Below are 8433 nucleotides of genomic sequence, written 5' to 3' on the forward strand. Positions count from 1 at the left end.
TTCAGACTCTAATGGCAAGCCCAGGTTGTTCCCTGTGCGTCTGGCCACTGGCTATAAATCAGAGGCTCCCCTACCCCTCCTGAGGTTCGATAATTTGCTAGGGCAGCTCACAGAACTCAAGATAACATCTTAGTTACTAAGTTACCCGTTTATTACAAAAGGGTGTGACACAGGAACAGCCAGGTGGAAGAGATACATGGGGCAAAGCGTGTGGGAAGGGGCACGGAGCTCCTCTGCCCTCTCAGGACACACCACACTCCCAGCACCCCACCAGAGGAGCTCTTGGAGCCCCCTTCAGCTAGGGTCTTTCTAGAGGCATCATTTCACAAGCATCATCGATTGACGCATCGCCCACTGGTGACTGACTCAACCTTTGACCCCTCTCCTCTCCTGAGAGGTTTGGGCGTGGGGGGCAAGGTCTGAAAGTTCTTTTTTTTTTTTTTCCAACGTTTATTTATTTTTGGGACAGAGAGAGCCAGAGCATGAACAGGGGAGGGGCAGAGAGAGAGGGAGACACAGAATCGGAAACAGGCTCCAGGCTCTGAGCCATCAGCCCAGAGCCTGACGCGGGGCTCAAACTCACGGACCGCGAGATCGTGACCTGGCTGAAGTCGGACGCTTAACCGACTGCACCACCCAGGCGGCCCAGGAAAGTTCTGACCCTCTAATTGCCCATCGGTGGCCCTGGCAACCAGCAGGCCGTCCTTAAGTGCTTTCCAAAAGTCACCCTATTAACGTAAACTGAGGTGTGGTTGAAAGGGGCTTGAATACAAAAGATGCTGGTTTTACATTTATCACTCTATCACTTAGGAAAGTCCAAAGTTAGTAGGAGCTCTGTGCCAGGACAGGACAAAGACCAAATACGCATTTGTCATAAATCACAATATCACAGCTTATTTTGTGCTGTTGTTCCCAGAGTTCTAGCTTACCAGCACACCCCTGAACAGCTTGGTACTAACCCCAGCATCAGGGTCATGTTTAGTTCCAAGAATTCCATCCCCTGGGAATAGCATGAGTGAAGGGAAGCTGCCAAAACAACTCAATTCTGTGGTACTTTAAGTTTCGGGGGGGGGGGCATTTTCCTTTCCTTAAGACAGAGGTTCCTTGGGGGCGCCTGGGTGGCTCAGTCATCTGACTCATGATCCCAGGGTCTTGAGATGGAACCCCATGTTGGGCTCTGTGCTGACAGCACGGAGCCTGCTTGGGACTCTCTCTCCCTCTCTCTCTCCCCTTCACCCCCTCTCTCCTTCTCAAAAAAGAAAAAAAAATGACAGGGGTTCTTTAAATTTTTTCCTATTCCAACACACATACCACAGGTAAGACACATTCCTCTGGGTGTTCTGGCCTCAGCCAGATTTCTTTTTTTTTTTTTTTTTAGTTTTTTTTTTTCAACGTTTTTTATTTATTTTTGGGACAGAGAGAGACAGAGCATGAACGGGGGAGGGGCAGAGAGAGAGGGAGACACAGAATCGGAAACAGGCTCCAGGCTCCGAGCCATCAGCCCAGAGCCTGACGCGGGGCTCGAACTCCCGGACCGCGAGATCGTGACCTGGCTGAAGTCGGACGCTTAACCGACTGCGCCACCCAGGCGCCCCTGTCAGCCAGATTTCTAATCACCCTGCCTTAACCCATCTCTTTGCCTCCACTGAAGACAGCACATCAGTGCCATGAGTGGGTTGGCACTTTTATAGGCATAGTCTTGAGGCTACTCTTTATTTACTAAGTAAAGAATTTGCAAGCATTACTGCTTTGTTACTACCAAAATATTGGCTGTGATAAACCTCACCAAGAAACCAAGAGCTGGCTGTTGCAAATCACCGTGTGGAGCATATATAACATTTGCCTCCTGAATGGTATTCAACCCAGTTTCCTCATTTTTCAAGCTACCTAAAAGCCACTCACAACATTCTCTGAATTGACTTGGAAAAGGAGAAAAAATTCATAGATTTGGCACTTCCGATTTCACACTCAGGCTTTTCCAAAAGAAGTCAGTCATTCACTCAGCTGTCCATCCAAGAAACACATACTGAGCACCAGTCCTGTCCCCATTCCCCAACTGCTGCCAGGGACAGCCATCAGAAATACTCATCTGATCCCCTTTCTTCTCTTCTTAAACCCTTCAATAACTCTCCATAGCCTACAGAATTAATTTAAACTGGAGCCTGACATACAGGGCTCTCACAGTCTGGTGCCAGCCTATTGCTTCAACAACCCCTTTGTAGTTTCTGGAATGAAGCATGTGCTCTCAAAACTCTGGCTTCCTTAAAGAAAAAAAAAGAAAAGAAAAGAAAGAAAGAAAAGAAAAGAAAAAAAAAGAAACTCTGGCTTCTGAGAAAATAATTAAGGAATACACTCTCATGATTAAATTCTTAATAAAAAACATATGGAATGAGGGGCGCCTGGGTGGCACAGTCGGTTAAGCGTCCGACTTCAGCCAGGTCACGATCTCGCGGTCCGTGAGTTCGAGCCCCGCGTCGGGCTCTGGGCTGATGGCTCAGAGCCTGGAGCCTGTTTCCGATTCTGTGTCTCCCTCTCTCTCTGCCCCTCCCCCATTCATGCTCTGTCTCTCTCTGTCCCAAAAATAAATAAAAAACGTTGAAAAAAAATTTTATAAAAAAAAATAAAAAAAAAAACATATGGAATGAAATAAAGCTCGTTTTCACCCTCCACCTCTGATCCCCAATCTCAGTCCTCTTCCCAAAGGTAACTACATAACAATTTAGGTTCTATCTTTAGAAATAAAAAAATAATAATAAAAAAAAAAAACACTCATAGGGGCAGCTGGGTGGCTCAGTTGAGCAGGTGGCTCTTGATTTTGCCCAGGTCATGATCTCATGGGTTCCTGGGATCCAGTCCCATGTGGGGCTATATACTGACAGCACAGAGCCTGCTTGGGATTCTCTCTCCTCTTTCTCTGCCTCTCCCCATACACGTGAACATGCTCTCTCGCTCTCTCTCAAAATAAATAAATAAACATTTAAAAAAATACACTTATGGGGCGCCTGGGTGGCTCAGTTGGTTAAGCATCCGAATTCGGCTCAGGTCATGATCTCATGGTTCGTGGGTTTGAGCCCCGCATGAGGCTCTGTGCTGACAGCTCAGAGCCTGGAGCCCTGCTTCAGATTCTGTGTCTCCCTGTCTCTGCCCCTCCCCCACTTACGTTTTCTCTCTCTCTCTCTCTCTCTCTCTCTCTGTGTCTCTCTCAAAAACAAATATTTAAACATTAAAAAATATATATACTTACATATTACATATATGAATATATTTTTTGATGTCAAAAAATAATTAATGAGATGATACTACATGTATTACATGAAAAATAATTTTTTCACTTTATATCTTAGAGATCTTCCCCAGCCTGTACTCTAGAGAATTACATTGGGGGGTGCCTGGGTGGCTCAGTCGGTTGAGCATCAGACTTCAGCTCAGGTCGTGATCTCACAGCTCATGAGTTCGAGCCTCGTGATGGGCTCTGTGCTGACGGCTCGGAGCCTGGAGCCTGCTTCTGATTCTGTGTCTCCCTCTCTCTCTGGCCCTCCCCTGCTCACGCTCTATCTCTTTCTGTCTCTGAAAAATAAATAAATGTAAAAAATTTTAAAATAAAAGAATTACATGATTTTCATATTATGAATATATTAAATTATTTAATCAATTTCCATGTGATGGACGTTGGGGTTGTTAATTGCTTTTCACAATTGCCAACAATTCTGCAAGGAGTATCCTCATACATATTTGTGCACATGTAGAGATGTATCTCAAGAACAAAATTTTTGAATTGGCATTTCTTGGGTAAAGGGTATGTTCATTAATATTCTATAGGTAACAGGGCGCCTGGGTGGCTCAGTCAGTTAAGCAGCCGACTTCACCTCAGGTCATGATCTCATGGGTTCATGAGTTCGAGCCCGGCCTTGGCCTCTGTGCTGACAGCTCAGAGCCTGGAGCCTGCTTCCGATTCTGTGTCTCCCTCTCTCTCTGCCCCTCCCCTGCTCCCACTCTGTGTCTCTTTCTCTCTCTCAAAAATAAACAAACATTAAAAAAATTTGTTTTTCTAATTCTAATAGGTACTACCAAAATGCCTCCCATTAAGACAGACAATTTGTACTTCCAACTGTACTATATGACTGTTCCTATGTCCTCACAATCCATCCAATCCTAGACTTGATCACTTTCTAATGTTCGCTGATCTGAGAGGTTTTCAAAAAGATATCACTTGACTTTGTATTTCCCTGGTTAATTAGGAGAGGGTATGCAATTTTTCAAATATGTTTTGGCAGTCTTTATTTTGTTTTTTGTGGGTTACCTGTTTGCTCACTTTGTCTGTTTTTCTATTGGGTTGTCTTTCTTACTGATTTGTAGGAGTCTGTTATATGTTAGAAAGAATAATCCTGTGTCTATTAGATATATTTATTCATCACCCCTTTTACTTCCTAAGCAGAAAGCTTGACTGTACAAAGTATCTCTAATGGATACAGAATTATTTCTTGTAATACATAAAGAATCTCAGGGCACCTGGGTGGCTCTGTCAGTTAAGCATCCGACACTTGGTTTCGGCTCAGGTCAGCATCTCACTGTGAGTTCTCATGAGTTCGAGCCCCACACTAGGCTCCCTGCTGACAGCACAGAACCCACTTGGGATTCTCTCTCTCTTCCCCTCTCTCTGCCCCTCCCCTGCTCTCTCTCTCTCTCTCTATCTCTCAAAATAAATTTTTTAAAAAATGTAAAGAATCTCTACAAATACTTCTATACCCATGTTACCTACCCCTCAATAGATACCACTATTGCCACTTTCTGTATCTGTGATAGACTCACCAAATAAGCATGACCTTCCTTAATCCACTGAGCCTGAACATGGCCCTTGAATCTGTGTCAATGCAACGATCCAGGTGGCTAATCTGAATACACCCAAACCGGCCCAAGAGCATAAACCTATTTGCCACATCAGCTGTGAAACATACATGGTATATGGTGAGCATGGCCCTGTCCAAAGAAACATCATCCCTCAGGCCGTGATCTCTGGGTAAATATTCCAGAGCTCCTCCTAGTGTGAGAGAACAATCCCAGTCCTGCTGTCTATCTGATAGGTGTGAAATAAAGCAAAGTACAAGACTCCTTGCTCAATCCTCACTCTTGAGATGAGGGCCAGGAGGTCCTTCTTTAGATGTCGCTACACCAGTATTGTGTTCCAGCTCTAATGTTTATCTTATCCCCAACATCCCTCCTGCACCAGGTGGATCAATTCATCTTTAGTTGTCAAAGAAAAACAATAGCCGCTCTCTCCTTTCAAATAGAAATGGAATCTATCGAATGGAGTCTTCTTGATACAAATAATAATGCTCTGTGCATGTAACTGATTGTTCTAACTCTCCTCCAAATGTCCTACAGGCTATCTCCCTGTGTGCCAGAAAGCATCTGCCTCAAGAAAAACAAGAATTCTCTATGGGGCCTCCATTTCTCAGTTGAGTTACAGACCTCTTTCCCGGCTTAAGAACTCCAAGAGGCCCTTCGTGGGGCTCTGTTCTAGTAATTTTCATCCTATGAGAACTGTCTATCAGGTCTGTTCATAGCCCTTTGGCTACCATGGCTGACCCAGGCATCAGAACATTGAGTCTCTTTTTTGGCCGTGAACAATGTCTCCAGCAGTTAAGGAACTAGGGGATGAAGGAGGGGTGGTCCTTCACAGAGCACGCGAACAACGGACACACTTGTGAGGCCGACACTGATTTCTTCTGTTTCCTGGGGAAAGCAGGAAGTAACAACATGCCTCAGAGTACATGACAACTGTGTCCTTTATGTGACACAGCCATTCAGAAAACCTAAGCACCCCCTGGTCCAGTGAGCATTAGTTAATACCACAGCTCTTATCTCCTTGTTCTATAACTATATTCTTATTTATTGGTGAGCTTCCTGAGGGTAAGGATGGGTCCATATTCTAATTTCTTAGCCTGAGCATTTGTCATTGTGGCTGAAACTCTATAGCTATTCAGCAAATGCACTCATGCGTGAATGAATTACACCTGCTCATGGCTATATAACTATTTAGTGTCAGGCCGTGTGCTTAGAAGTTTACATGCCTCGTATAATCAAATCCTCAAAACAACCCTGTGAAGTTGAGGCTATTATAAATATTTTACTGCTGGTGAACTCAAGGTAAGAGAAGTTAAGTGAATTCTCTAACATCATATAGCACGTAAGTGGCAGATCCAGAAATAATGCAAAGGTCATCCTGAATCCAAAGCCACTACTCTGACCCATTGCACTGTACTTCTTCCTGAACTCAGGTCCACAGTCAAGCAGGGTAATATAATGTAATGCAATATAATGTAATGTAATGTAATGTAATGTAATGTAATGTAATGTAATTATCTTTATAGAGAAAAAAAAGCATGAGTACACCTTCAGTATATAAAACATACCTTACCTAAAAGAAGGATGTTTGCAGTTTTTACAACTGATGCTAGGATAGTCATTGACAAGAGAATTATTTATAAAATATTATTAAGTGAAAACCAGGTATTTAAAAAACAATAAGCCCCATCATATGTGTATAATTATGACAGAAAAATCTAGAAGATGATATATGCTGAGGTATTATAATAATTATCATAGGTCTTGTGAATTTTCTTCTCAAATTTATTTTCTGATGTAGCTGGGTATGAACCACCCTGCCAGGTTAGGGTACACGTAAGTTCTATTTGAGCTTTTTTAGAAGTCAGTTAATCACTCACACATTCCCACATTAGCAGAATGCCCATTTTCTCAATCCTGGGCTTGACCCTCTTCCTGAATGGTCCAGGAATTGTCAGACTTACATAGTTCTGTTCCCTGCCACTACGTGAGGAGAGAGAGAAATCTCTGACAAGCACGGGTCTTCTGTTGCTGCTAAAACTGGGGCTTGCTCATCTTGATGCTTCCCCATTGAACCTCTCTCTGACTCACACCTTTGCTCAAGCCAAGGGTATCCTTTGAGGAAGGACCATTCCCTCCCTCCATAGTATCTCAGCTAAGGTACTCGACATGTGAGTGCCCAGGGATCCAGGTCTGTAGTTCACATTCATAAACAGATTCTTTGTTCTGGTCTCCATCACTATCCAGATTCCCATCTCTCTTGAGCGCCTCTTGGAAACCTGGCTCTTCTTTCCAATCACTGCATCTCCCTGGGGACCACTGCAACACATCTGAAAGCGTCCACTAACTTTGAACCTCAAAAGGAAGCATCTAGTTTCACATCTCACCTGTTAGAATGGCTATTGTTACCTTCTAATAAGTGCTGGTGAGGATGTGGAGAAAAGGGAACCCTTATGCACTGTTGGTGGGAATGCAAATTGGTGCAGCCTCTATGGAAAACAATATGGAGGCGCCTCAAAAAATTAAAAATCTGTCTACCATGTGATCCAGCAATCCCACTTCTGGGCATTTATCCAAAGGAATTGAAAGCAGGATCTCAAAGAAATAATCTGCATTCCCACGTTCACTGCGGCATTGATCACAATAGCCAAGATACAGAAACAACCCAAGTGTCTGTCAACAGATGAGTGGATAAAGAAGATGTGGGATGGAATATTAGCCATGAGAAAAAATGTCTCCTACCATTTGAGAGAATATGGATGGGCATTAAGGAGATTATGCTAAGTGAGGCAATTTAGGGAAACACAAATCCTGTATGATATCACTAAGAAAAAACTGAATTCATAAAAACAGAGAGTAGAATGGTGCTTGCCAGGGACTTGGGGGTGGGTAAATAGGAGAGATATTGTTTAAAGATACAAACTTGCAACTAGTAGATAAATAAATCCTGTAGATTAAATGTAAAATATTATTATCTATAATGATTATAGACAATAATACTGTATTACAAACATCAAACATGCTAAGACTCTAGATTTTAATTATTCCTACAACAAAAAAAGAAATGATAGTTATGTGACATGAGAGAGGCGTTAGCTAAGCCCATAATGGCAATCACATTGCAGTATATAAATGTGTCAAGTCAGTGGGGCTCAGTGACTCAGTCCGTTAAGTGTCTGACTCTCAATTTGGGCTCAGGTCATGATCTTATGGTTCCTGAGTTCAATCCCTGCATCAGGCTCTGCACTGAGTGTGCAGAGCCTGCTTGAGATTCTCTCTCTCTCTCTCTCTCTCAAAAATAAACATTTTTAAAAAATAATAAATGTATCAAATCAACATGTTGTACACCTGAAACTTACACATGGCTATATGTCAAATATATTTCAATTTTTTAAAAAAGGAAATCTCTAGAGCTTTGACCCCTTTCTTCCCAAAGGCTCCTTCGCCCCTTTGCAAATGGATCCACCTTTTCTAAAGCACCAACCAAGCATATCAAAGGGTATCCGCAAGGAGCTGCCCCTTAGGTGCCAAAAGGTCAGTAGTCTCATACCCTTTCCCAAGGATGAAAAGTAGCCACTAAGACTTCCA

Source organism: Felis catus, chromosome E1 (assembly GCF_018350175.1).
Source record: "Felis catus isolate Fca126 chromosome E1, F.catus_Fca126_mat1.0, whole genome shotgun sequence".
Taxonomy (NCBI): domain Eukaryota; kingdom Metazoa; phylum Chordata; class Mammalia; order Carnivora; family Felidae; genus Felis; species Felis catus.